Raw genomic sequence first — 12455 nt, forward strand, 5'->3', positions numbered from 1 at the left:
ATACAGGACAGAGACTTTGAAAGCTGTGGCAGAGGAGCCTGAGCCTTCAATTGACCAACCTGAATCACAATCAGCCCTCGAGAACGAATTGAGTTCATAAGTCAAGAGTCCAAGATACATGAAATGTTCAGAACAGACCAAGCTATAGACACAGAAAATACATTAGTCATTGTCCAGGGCCAAGGGGAAAAGGTGGGGATTCAATATGAAATGAAGAAAATATTCCAGAAATGGATTGTGGTAATCAGCATACAATTCTGAATATAATGTTTAACAACCACTGAATTACACATATTGAGTGGGTAAATTTATGGTATGCAAATTACATCTCAATAAAGCTGTTACTAAAAAAACCAAATGTCCCAGAGTGGAGGATGAGTCCACAGTGAAGTCAGCAGGATGTCACAGAAATGGACACAGATACAATCATGTTTCTTCTAATTTTGGAACACTTACAGCTTTAAGATTTAAAAAGAAAATTAAAAAGATCATGTGTGTTTGGATAAGTGAACTAACACTCTGCGAGACATTAATACTCAAATTTGGGTCCCTAGCACCAACAGTATATTTCCATCTGATTTCACAAATGCTTAGTCAAAATCAAAAAGTAGGTCAGGGAGCCAGGGATTTAGCTCAGTGGTTCCGCAGCCTGCCTAGCAAGCACAAGGTTCCCAAGTTCAAACCCCAGTACCAAAAAAAAAAGTAAGTCAGGCAAACCTGGTATAGGAAGGCAAGCAGAATTTCTAAGGGTGATCTTTCATCCTCATCAGCTTCACACATGTAAGACATTCAGATCATTCCAGGCCACCAAGCAAATAAATGTCTGACATCAGAAACCATGTGTGCCTGTCCAGAAATGAGTTCCATATAACAGCCAGCCACAGGAAGGAAAAACCAAAGGGACCTTTTTAAAGAGTTTAGGTCACTCAAAGTACTGTACCCTTACTCAAAGCTCCATTTACTATGTGCACACACTATGTCCTAGGTGTTGGGGATACAAGTAGCTTAAGAGTATAAAAGGGGGGGAGTAAGCTGAGGGAGGATTACTGCATAAGTAAAAGAAGGGAACTCCAATGAGGTGACATGTGAGCAGGGCCCTAAAGTAAAGGCATTGGCCATTGCAGAAACCAAAGGAAGACAGCTCGAGGGCTACAGAACAGCAAATGTAAGTACTCTGGAGAGAGGCCATTTAGGCTGGAAGAGCAGAGTACAGTGAGGAAAAGAATAGCAAGGGATGAGCTGGGAAACCCCTGGACAATTTATAGGAGAAGAATAATGTGACTGCTATCTGAAGAGCAGAAACAGTGAGAACCACTAAAAACCACTGTACTGAAATCACCCAGATAAAAGAAGATGGTAACTTGGAACAGAGAGGCAGAAGGGAACACAGGAAGAGATATCAAATTTTGGATATATATTTTCAAGACAGGTCCTGCATTTTTTTTGGATGAATTAGGTGTGCATTGTGAGAGAAGAGAAATTAAGGGTGACCCCAAAGTTTTTGGCAATAAACAAGTTTAAGAGAGAAAATCAGGTTAGATTTGGATAATGAGTTTAAGGTGTCTATTACATGGCCAACTGGAGATTTCAAGTGAACAGTAACTTTGAAATCTGGTGAAATTGAGGCTGGAAATAATTTATTACTCAACAATACAAAGATGGTTCTTAAAGCTTTATTTTGTGACCTGCCTTTGTTCAACCTATTCTCCAGTGGATAAGCTGTTGCCATTATTTTTCCATTAGTAACACTGCAGTAATAAGTATATTTAGAAAGCTTTTCTTATGCTATATATTAACATTTTTATTTGCACAAAAGCTTCCTAAAACCAGAACTGCTCATTCAAAAGGTATGAACATTTTAAGGCTTACAAAAAGACTATGGCAGTTCACACTTCCTCAAGCAGCACAAGACAGCACCCATTTTCCACATCAGTGAGCATAGGTATTATGCGGTTAAATTTTTGGACAATCAAGTAGATAATGAAATAGAGGTATCTCACTTTAATTTACTTATCTGCACTTGTTTGTGTGAATTCATTAGTTTGCAAATACTCTTCTGTAAAATGTCCATTTTATTACTGGTGTTGCTTATTTTTTTCTAATCAACTTAAAAATGTTCTAGTATATTAGAAATATGAAAACTTTATGTCAGTGTGTAGCAATCGTTTCTCCCAGTCTATCACTCATCTTTTGTCTTGGTAAATGGGTGCCTTATGCCATAGGAAATGTTCTATTTTTAATGCAAATCTATCATCCAATTTCCTTTATGGCTTCTGGACCACCCATCTCACAATAGAACCCACAAGGTTCGAAATATATTTCCCTATATTTTTTCCTATTATTTTCATATTAAATTTTTTATACTTATGAATTTCATACATCTGAAATTTATTTTAGAGTATGGAGTGAGCTAGGAGTCTAGTTCTGTATGCCAGGCAAACAACCAATTACATCAAAACCATTTGTTAAGTAAGCCATCTTTTCCCACTATGACATAGGACTCATCTGTGTAGTCAAGCAATCCTGACCAGAAATCAACTCTGTACAAAGCCTGACTAAGGAAAGTCATGGTAACTTAGTACATTATATAAATATGCAAACAAGTTGAGTATGCAAACAATATGCCTGGGAGACTGAGGGAGGAGGATCATGAGTTTGAGCCCAGCCTGGGCAACACAGAAACTTTAGCAAGACCCTGACTCAAAGAAATAAAAAGGCCTGGGGATGTAGCACAGTATGGAGGCCCTGGGTTCAATCGCAGCACTGAGGTAAAAAAAGAATATGCAAATGACACAGAGCAGTGACATAAAAAAGAATCAAGAATGCATTAAGGGAAGAGCAACAACAGTAAAATGAAAGGAAACAGAAGCAAAGCTTCTTCTTGATTTATACCTCTGCCCTCAACAATGAGCAGCCCAGAAGGAATAGGGAGCAGATAAATTAAAAACATAAAAGTATAGGGCCAGGGATTTAGCTCAGTGGTTCCGGCTCCTGCCTTACAAGCACAAGGTCCCAAGTTTGATCCCTGGTATCAAAAAAAAAAAAAAAAACCAGAAAAGTATTGATATTATTTTTAACTCTCTGGATCCCTCCAGTCTCTCCTGTCACAAAGCTTTTTACTATACACAAGGAAGGTTCAATCATAAGAAGGTCCACAGACAGCTGTGTTTGGCTGGAACAGATATGACTGGCCATTACCTGCAAAAGCTGACAGTTCATTTAAACTGTGGACAAATATGGAAATAGTATCAGTTGTTTTCTAGCCCAAAATATCTAAATCCAAGCAGTATAACAATAATCACACAGTGACTTAACCAAGGCATGGCAGTGAAGAGAGGGAATAAGCATTTTTTTTTCTTTGCGTCATAAAATGGTAAGGGAAAAAAAGTTTTGCAGGTCCAGTGGCCCGGCCCAAGTTTGGGTGAACCATACCAGCACTCTCCTTCCACTTAATGCTTGTTGGTGGTGGTTGTGGGGGTGATTTTCATTGTTCTCTGGACACTGGCTCACCCCTTCCCACTCATAGTCATATGCTATCAATTCAGAAATATAAAAATGGCTATTTATAAAAACTTGACCAAAGATGAGAGCTTCTCTATACTTAGAGGGTAGCAACACTTAGGATACAGATACCTAGCCAATGTGAACTACACCCTCAATGACCAATGAGAAAACGTGTAATAGCCAGAACGACTGTATGTTGTTCACCACTAATATCTACACATTGCAATTACTGAAGGTATTTAATAATGCTTTTCTGCTTCAAAAGTTACGCTTAGGGTAGAATGAAGAACAAAGAGATGGTTAAAGCAGGGGCTAGCCCTTACAAAGATACTGCAAAAAACCCTCCAACTTCTCATTCACAGGTAACCTGACTTGAAGTTATCTCTGTCATATCCTACCTCATTAATTCAGCCTTATTTCCTTCATATAAAAGAAAAAGAATTTAGCCTGCTACCCCTGGTAAGCTCAGCAAGATTGCTAGATTCCTATTTCCTACCTTTTCTTTTTTTGTTGGTACCAGGTATCGAACTTGGGTCCTTGTGCTTGTGAGGCAAGTGGGGGAACCACTGAGCTAAAGCCCCGGCCCCTCCTACCTTTTCTTTTTCTCCAACTTGTTCTCAGCTGGGCCTGCAGGAAAGCTAGTATTCACTGCCAACGTGCAGCCTCCACCTCCTTGAGGGAAACCAGGGGACTTGCAGCTGAAGGGCATAATGGCCTCCACCTTCTGAGCTCCCTGTTTTGACTTTGTGTGCAAACAGCTTCTGTATAGACAGAATGTAGAACCCACAATCTACTTCATCTCAGAATGATCAGCATAGGGCATATAGCAGTAGGCTAGTTTCAAACCCATACATGAAAAATCTCTTTCACATGAAAAATCTCTTTCACATGAAAAAGTAAACTGGTTTATTCCAAATCTATTTAAAAATAGGAAAACCAGATTTTTTCATTATTAAGGTTGTCTGCAAGCTGTCATTAGCATGACTGCAAGGAGGAAGAAGAAAGGACGGAGCCTTATGACTCTCTGCCTAACAGTATGAGCGATTCCCCAAGTCTACAGGCTAAGATGCCATTGTGATTAGACCCTAGGGAAAGTGCTCTGACTCCTACATCACAAGATGAAGCATATTCCTTGTGAGAGTCTGTAAGTCACTGAAAATGTTTACACTTTTATAGTTAATAGTTTAATAGTACCAAAGAACAAATCACATGAGAAAAAAACAGTAAAACTTTCCACATAACAGGCCAATTCTGGCACCCAAAAAATTCAGCATGGTGGCAAAGCTGACTCTTGCTGGTAAGGCACTTTGAAGAGTAATACAAGCTTCAAATGGAGCTCAAAAACTCATACACGTGAGCTAGCGAACTAGCAGGAAGAATAAATCCCTGCATCATTGTAAAATTCTAGTCCCAGGACAGAAAGATGGGAAACACCTGTGTGCTTCAGAGTGCCAGAGTGCCACCAGTTTAACCAATCCTGGAAATACTCTTCTTAGGCAATGTGATAAAATTTACTCATTGTTTATGACACAGTCTGGTATTACTTGAAGCTGAAAGCATCCTGACACATGCCCATTAAAAAAGAAAAGAAAAATCAGGTTCACACCCCATCCAGTGATCTCTTCTTACGTAACTGCAGGGAACAGGAAGGAAAACATTCTTTCAGGTCATTTGTATCACCATCCAGAGATTCACCCCCATCGAAGCTAACTGGAATACTACAGTAACTACTGAAAGAATTAGGCTGGGCTCAGAATAAGGGGGTTGCACTCCATTTTCTGAACTTACAAAAGGATTATAGTGCCTGTCTAATCATTGACAAAACACTTAAGGACTTTAAGGAGCACCACAAAGTAGTCCTTGGCGTGCCACAATGTCCACACTGGCCTAACGTGATTCCTCTTAACTTTATATCTCATATAAGAATGAAGGAGGTAGCCAGGCATGGTGGCACATGCCAGTAATCTTAGCCCTTGGAGGCTGAGGTAGGAGGATCACTGTGAGTCTGAGGGCAGCTTGCGCATCTTTGAAAGACCTTGTCTCAAAATAAAACTAAAAAGGCTGGGGGCAGCCCAGACTTACAGCTCTTGCCTAGAATATGTGAGGCTCTGGGTTCAATTCCCAGTACCACAAAACCAACCAAACAAAAACTAAAATCATACAATAATTGTAGAAATTTCAAAACATTTTAGCAAAATGAGCAAAAAAAAAAAAATGATTTGATGTCTGCAAGGATATAATAGTACATCCATTGGAGAGTTATCAAAGATTTCACCATAACATGCTGAAACACATTACATACTAGGGCATTTACTCAGAAAAGCTTACAAATAATTCCAAGGAGCTGTAAAATACCAGCTGACTAGATACACTATATCCAGGCTGAGGAATTAGGAAAACATTCTACTTATCCTAGTGCTAACAGGATCACAGATCATCAGCCTAGACCAGAGATCCACAAAATCTCCAAACCATAAAACTACCATTGCAACACAAAAATACAGAACAAAATGGCAGATTTACTAAAATTATGGGACATCCCTGGTTCCCTTAAAACCATCACCAAAGCTGTCAATTCTCTGCAATGCTTGAGTTTTCTCCTTCCACAGGCTCACAAACCTAAGATATACATGAACTTTATATGTATGTAGGTACAAAAGATGACACTTGTTGAAAATGAGAATAAACCGCTGTCAGTGACCTGTCATAGACCTAACTCTCCACTGAAGGACAACTTAGTTTAACACATTTAGGACTTCTATCACTTGCATGACACATAGTAAACTGCATTATATAATCCTTATAGATGTATTTTATACCCCCACCTAGTCTATAAATTCCCAAACAGTAGCACTGGATTAAGTTTGTGTTTCAACAATATCTAGAACTAGCAATCTATTCAGTAGGGATCTGCTCAGTCATTGATAAGTAAATGATTCAAGGAAATAAAGGAACAAACAATAAGAGGCAAATTGTAAAACAAAATGTATCAGCATGAAATGTGAATTATCATATGTACTTTCCCCCACATTATCTGATGTTCCAAAGAGCATATAAAAGCAGGCTGAAAACAGTTGTCTAATGATTCTAAAGATGAAGAGGGAATTTCTTACTGCTTCATCAAAATACTGTACCCTAATCACAGAGGCTATTTAACCAGTAAGTTAAAAAGTACAAGCAAGCTTCTTGGAGGCCAAGATCACTTGCATCCTTTGTTTCTCCCATAAGGACTCAGTAGAAATTAAATGTAAACAAGAAAAACAGTTTGAAAACAAAACCCTAATCAGGCCTCCCAATCGGCCTGAGGTTAAAAAGATGTCCCTGGACAAAATCTTGGAATTATTAAAACCAAACTGTCAGTACCCAAGCAAGACTCAAACTCAACTCATAAAGCTACCATGAGGATTAATCAGCTAAAAAAAGCTAAACTCACAAGAGATGAAGAAAACTTATGATATGCATAGTTAACCACTTTCACATATAAATGAAATAAGCCTCTTGTTTCATCAAGATACAAGCCACTGTGTTAATTACTTAAAAGTAATAGGGAGGCCTGGGGGTGTGGCTCTGTAATAAGAGCTTGCCTAGTATTTCTGAGGCCCTGGGTTCAATCCTCAGTACCACTGGGGGAAAAAAAAAAGATAACACTGCAAATGTTTAAGTCATAAACAATACTTCACATTTATGAGTAGGATCACTATATTTTCTAAAACATCCAAATGTCTGTAAAGAAAATAGTCCAAGTACCACAGACAGAAAAAGGTAACTTTCAATTAACCATATGAGAAAATAAAATTAAGTGAAGTTAAACCTCTGAGCAATATGGCTGTCTACCCAGTTACTGAAGGAGGCAAGACATCCCACTGGGTTTGATTACCACTGTTATCACCATGGTCTGTAAGAGCTGTGCAGCTCTTGGACCACCTGCTATTCCCAAATGGGAGTGAAGGGGCCCTAATAAGCGCCAAGGTTGAGATCTGAACATTTCCCATGGCACCTTCTGCTTTTTATATCAGCGTTATGCCCTTAGAAACATGAACTTCAATAACAGGAAGTCATTACAGGATTTCTTCTATTTCCTTTCTGTTCATCTAGTTTGCTTTTTAGCAAGGGTGATTGAAATGAGAGTTACTGTGCCCTTCAGATGCCTGAAAGAAACCTGATAAGCTAGTTGAAAGCATTACTTCTACCAGCATTAGCAGCAACCACAGTTTTGGGAATTGAGGCTTTTGGACATTCTGCTTTATAAACCTCATTTATCAAACAGCAGGAGAACTGTTACATATGGTGATAGGCCTTATGGAAATGCTTAGATGGAATAAAAATGTGAGTAGATTGGATTAAATTACCTGCAAGAAAGAAAGAAACTCAGATGGAAGTAAAAAGAACCAATCATAGATATAAATCAAACATGGTTGCATGGAAATGTTAGAGCCTGTTTATAAATTGTTACCTTTGGGGTTTGCTATGAAAAAAAGGTTCCTGGAATGTATATGCAAGCATGTTTTAAATTTAGCAAAGGCAAATAAGAGTAAATTAACTACACCCACCACATTTCTCGCCCACCCAAGATATAAAGGTTAGAGGTCGCTTACATAAATTCTGACATTGCTAATAACACAAGAGAGTAGCTTACACTAAAATCCTAGTACTGGAAATCAGAGTACGTATGGGAAAAGGAGAATTCTCCATATGGATGAAGAGAAGTGCTTACAACACAGACAGATAGGAATGAGACATAGTAAACAGGTAAAATTTTGAATTCCACAACCAGTCTCTATTCCATCTTAATAAAGATTTCAAAATTTACTTAATTCTTAATTATAAATCACACAATTTACAAGAAATTGGAGAAAAACAAATTTTATTTGCTTGCTTTATTAGAAAGACTGGAGACGCACAAATCTTTCTATAATACCAGCTCTATAACTGTCTTATAAAATTATGAGATGAATTCATGGACAAAAACATGAGAAAACTGTTAACTATCTCTGATTGGGGCGGGGACATAAGATATGAGAATGTAAGAATGAGAATACAGATATAGCAAAAAATACAGATACAGAGAAAAATCACAAAGGAGAGGAATATACAAAAGAATTACAATTCAATATTGTTTTTTAAAAGCTGGACACTGAATTTGGATGGGTCTTTAATAATCTACATAGAAGAATATTTCTGGGAATTTAAGGTCTCTGTTCTTGGCCCAAGCACAAATGGATGAGTCTGAACACTCCTAAGCTAGAGCCCAATGCTCCCAAACACAGGGAAAAATGTTGAAGATCTGTCTATGTAACCAGAGTTTCAGTATCTGACAGGTCCTTGAGATGCCCCCACCTCACCATCCAAAGAGACACACAGGAGGTTGGGTACAAAAGATGTTACCAGTGTGAGAAACAGAGAATAAGAGTGAGGAAAACACAGTTGCCTCAGGATAGCAACAGCAATAGGAAACTGTCAGATATGCTCAGAAATGAAAATAAAGGTCTCCATGACCCTCAAAACCACTATGATACTTTATACTTCTGCTCTGTCACATCTACAGACTGTGTTCAAAAAAATGAACCCATGTACCTTGTAGGTGCATCAGTAGGAGACAAAGAGAATAATCAATTTGTCAACTGGCAAGCATATTGTTTAAGTAGAGGACTTTATCCTGGTGCTTCTCTGGCACACCACCTTCTTCCAACTTCCTTCCCCTCAGCAAGGTCATACTGGGTGACTCACAGAGTAATTTGAATTTTAAAAGGAAATAAAATTTCAGGCAAAGAAATGCATCTACCAGACTTGTGCTAAATAAGCACACCCCTCTGTTGGAAGTCCTGACAAGAATGGAAACAGGTCTGGTAGAAGAGGTGCTGACCGGCAGGCATTATTCCATTCCCAGACTACCACAAACCTGGAAAAAAAAAATCTCAAATTGTTCACTTGTGTTCAAAACTATCTAAGCCCCCTGAATGCAGGGTGCCAAAGAATTAACTAAAAGTCATTTCTTCACATTCTCAAAGCCTTGCAGGAAATAGTCATGCATTCATTTTTCAAAAATTCCTCACATTTCAAAGGCAATGATCTAGGTAAAGTCAAATTGAAATCACAGACCCACCCAGTGCCCCCAGAAATGTCCTCTTGAAGAAGAGCCTCCAATCAAGCTCCCTCTCCGGTGGCAGAGGTTACTCTGGGTAGTACTTCCGCAAGGCAAGGTAGCATAGAGCCTGTTGCCACTGACTTGCCTTCCAAGGCAGCTCTCCAAGTCAGAGTTCTTCATAAGTCACACACAAAAAACAAGTTCATTCTCTTTTCCTCACTCATTAAAAATAAACCCAAATGGTACTCAGATTTAGAAGACACCTACCAATGTAAAAGTTAAAGAAAGAGGGGGAGGCACACACCCATGTAATCTTTCCATTCAAAGAGGCACTATTCCACAACTGCTCTGGAGTTTATAATTAACAAACAAGCTTAATCAACAACAGAGATTTCTAAACTCTTGTAATTCACACTGGAATCTGGCTTATTCCAAAATTAGATCACAACCAATGGGCTAGATACCCTGGCTAAATCAGAAAACTCTGTGTGTCGAGGGGTGGGGGTGCTGTGGACTGAACCCAGGGCCTAAAACACGCTAGACAAGTGCTCTACTACTGAGCATTAGGTATTTACACAGATTACCTCCTCCAGTGAAATCACAGTATTATAATTCCCATTTGAAGTCAGAAAAAGCAGTACTTCCAGTGCATTACCTGACTCCAGAGTTCACCCTAAGCTTGCTAACCCCAGGAGTACTGGAAAGAGCTCCTAGTTCCCAAATATACTCTTCAACTAGCCAGAGTAAGCACTGGTCCTTGAAAAATCACTAGTGTGAAGTGGACCTTACATGTCTCTAATCAGTTTTTTTTTTCCCAGTACCGGGGATTGAACTCAGGACCTTGCACTTGCCAGGCAGGCATGGCACCACTGAGCTACATCCCCGCCTGTTTCTAAATCCTATCTGAATGCGGACATTGCCCCAGGAAAGAACAGGTGGTTGGTATCTGACCTGCCACAAACCCTCTGAAGTTATTAGATACTGGCTGTCATCTGGGGCAACAGCACATTCAGGAGGAGCTTACTGTGAGACACAAGTGAGTTCTAACAGGATGAAGTGAAAGACAAACTTTGGGTATTTTAATCTTTTCCAATAAGACCATTTATATAAATAAAAATTCTTCCTGCCACCTTCATAGTACTTGCATATTATACTTTTCTATTACAGTAACTGGTGAAATGTATAATAAATAGGGCTTACTAATTTATGAACTAGTGGTACTTATAGCTGAATTTTTATTTTAGTAAACAGCAGAACCACTTGGAAATCTATAGTATTAGGTGTCCTATATATACAGGAGGATAGGACTGCCAGGCACTTCAGCAGTATGCCTGTAATCCCAGCTACTCAGGAGGCTGAGGCAAGAGGAGTGAGACTTGGAGGCCAGCCTCAGCAACTTAGCAAGATCCTGTATCAAAGTAAAATAAAAAGGGCTGGGGATGTAGCTCAGTGGTAGAGTGTTTGCCTAGCATGCACAAGGCCCCAGATTTAATCTTCAGTACCCCTAACCACCCGCACCCCAAAAAAAGTACTAGTCTTAGATGATTCTACAAACCCTTTCCTTGAAATCCTGCATTTAGAACTCACAGGCTAGGAAAGCCCTGGCTACCGTAGCACACTGGGTATTGTTCTCAGGTGAGCAGGCTTAGTGGGCTGTCTCAGCGTGGGAACTGGAGGCAGAGAACAAAGAAGTGGGAGACCACAAACCACACCTCCCATACTTTATCATTTTGCTTAAGACCGATACTGCAGCCCTTTTTCCAATGGCCAACATAAAATACTGACCTTTGAGCAGGGAAACCATGGAGCCCAGGCACTCACTATAGTAAGTAATAAATGAGAGAAGAGAGTGACAGTGACACAGAAGAAAATCAGCTCATCTTGATGCCAAATTTACTTGTCTAAATGAACACCAGTAACGTCACCTAGGAAAAACAGCAAGGCTGGTCTTCAGTAAACTTTGGTGTCTAGGTTTGAAATGGATTGAGTGAAAAGGCCAACAGGTGATAAAACGGCACATTCACACATGCCTGTGCTAGTGTGAGAAACACATGGTCATAATTTAAGAACCTACCCTATTATTTCCCACCAAAAGGAGAGTCAGTAAACATCATCACTACTAAAAGTATCTCACAAATCTATGCTTTACATATACTCAAAGTCAAACTTGGATTCTTTAATGTAGAAGAAAAAGATTAAAACCAATAAACACAGAGCTATCACAAATAAATGAAAAGCACTAAACACACTATTGTTTTTAGACAGGGTCTCACTATGTAGTACACATTGGCCTTGAACTCACTATGTACCCCAAGCTGGCCTCAAACTCACAGTGATACTTCTGCCTCAGCCCTCTGAGTGCTGGGATCACAGGCGTGCACCACCACACCCAGCAGAGTACTAAAATTTAAAGGAAATAGCCCTGCATTTTTCCCGCTTATCGCTCCCATTACTGTCTATTACCACTCTTGGCACACTACTGAACATGCTGTGAGCAGTACTGTACCTTTATACCCATAAACACTCAGCATGCAATAAGCTGGTGTCTCTGTCACAATCACTCACTCATATACACAGACATCACATGGTCCTACCTGACCTTCCTACTCAACCCTGGGAGGCAGTACAAATGTCCCCTTCTTTCTCCTCCACTCCAGCACATTCCCCAACTTATTGCACCACGACTCCCATGACAGCACTCACCACAGAGGGAGGTCACTGGAGCCACCTCATCCCTGCATGTCACTCACCTTTCAACTCATAAAACCCAGCACAGTGCTTAGCACCAAATGTTTTACAAAAGTATACTGCAAAAGCAATGGCATGAATAGGTAATTAAGGAGAAAAGATGCTACTGAATATATGA

At 39.5% G+C, this 12455-nt stretch overlaps 1 protein-coding gene across 6 annotated transcripts in view; it reads right to left on the reverse strand.

Moving 5' to 3' along the window:
- Herc3 (HECT and RLD domain containing E3 ubiquitin protein ligase 3) overlaps positions 1-12455 on the reverse strand; it is a 176249-nt gene that overhangs the window by 146728 nt on the left and 17066 nt on the right. The window lies entirely within an intron of this gene.

The sequence above is a fragment of the Heterocephalus glaber genome, unplaced genomic scaffold, assembly GCF_053883595.1.
Source record: "Heterocephalus glaber isolate CG9 unplaced genomic scaffold, H.glaber_assembly_v1.0 deba00001454, whole genome shotgun sequence".
Taxonomy (NCBI): Eukaryota; Metazoa; Chordata; class Mammalia; order Rodentia; family Bathyergidae; genus Heterocephalus; species Heterocephalus glaber.